The sequence below is a fragment of the Penaeus monodon genome, chromosome 25 (genome assembly GCF_015228065.2).
Source record: "Penaeus monodon isolate SGIC_2016 chromosome 25, NSTDA_Pmon_1, whole genome shotgun sequence".
Lineage (NCBI taxonomy): Eukaryota > Metazoa > Arthropoda > Malacostraca > Decapoda > Penaeidae > Penaeus > Penaeus monodon.
This window is the reverse complement of record NC_051410.1, coordinates 33,728,422-33,728,915: the sequence shown is the minus strand read 5'-3', so window position 1 is coordinate 33,728,915 and position 494 is coordinate 33,728,422. Positions and strand designations below refer to the sequence as shown.

The 494-nt window shown below is 33.4% G+C and overlaps 1 protein-coding gene across 1 annotated transcript in view; it reads right to left on the bottom strand.

Annotated features, from left to right (window-relative positions):
• LOC119589161 (serine dehydratase-like) overlaps positions 1–494 on the bottom strand; it is a 7,367-nt gene that overhangs the window by 5,835 nt on the left and 1,038 nt on the right. The gene's annotated exons all lie outside the window — the stretch shown is intronic.

Here is a 494-nt window from a genome sequence, read left to right as displayed (position 1 = left end):
TTGGGAAGTTTATAAGTGTTGTGATATTGTTGTGAGTATGATGCGTGTTGATGAGACCTGTGTTAGTAGTTTGTAAGTGTATGTGGTGTGTTGTGATTTGATTGTGAAGTTGAATAAAGGATTGTATTATAAGTATTGTAGTGTGTATTGATGTGTGTAGGAGTGGGTTATGGTAGTTTGCGAGTGTCTGAGTGTATTGGTGTGTGATTGGTGAGGTTTGTAGTGAATGTGTGTTTGATGTCAGTTGATGTGTATGTAAAGAATCTAAGGAGAGGAGAGATAGAAGAAGAGACAGAATAAGAGGAGAGAAGAAAGTTATAATTTATGTATTTCTGTATGTGTAATGTTTATAAATAGAATCTTGTATGTTGAAGATAGGGATGAACGGATTAGCATACTAAATACATGAGATATAATCAAATACTCTCATGTGAAATATCAATCTCATCATACCTTTTACATTTTACTATGAAACGTACATACATATGTCGACT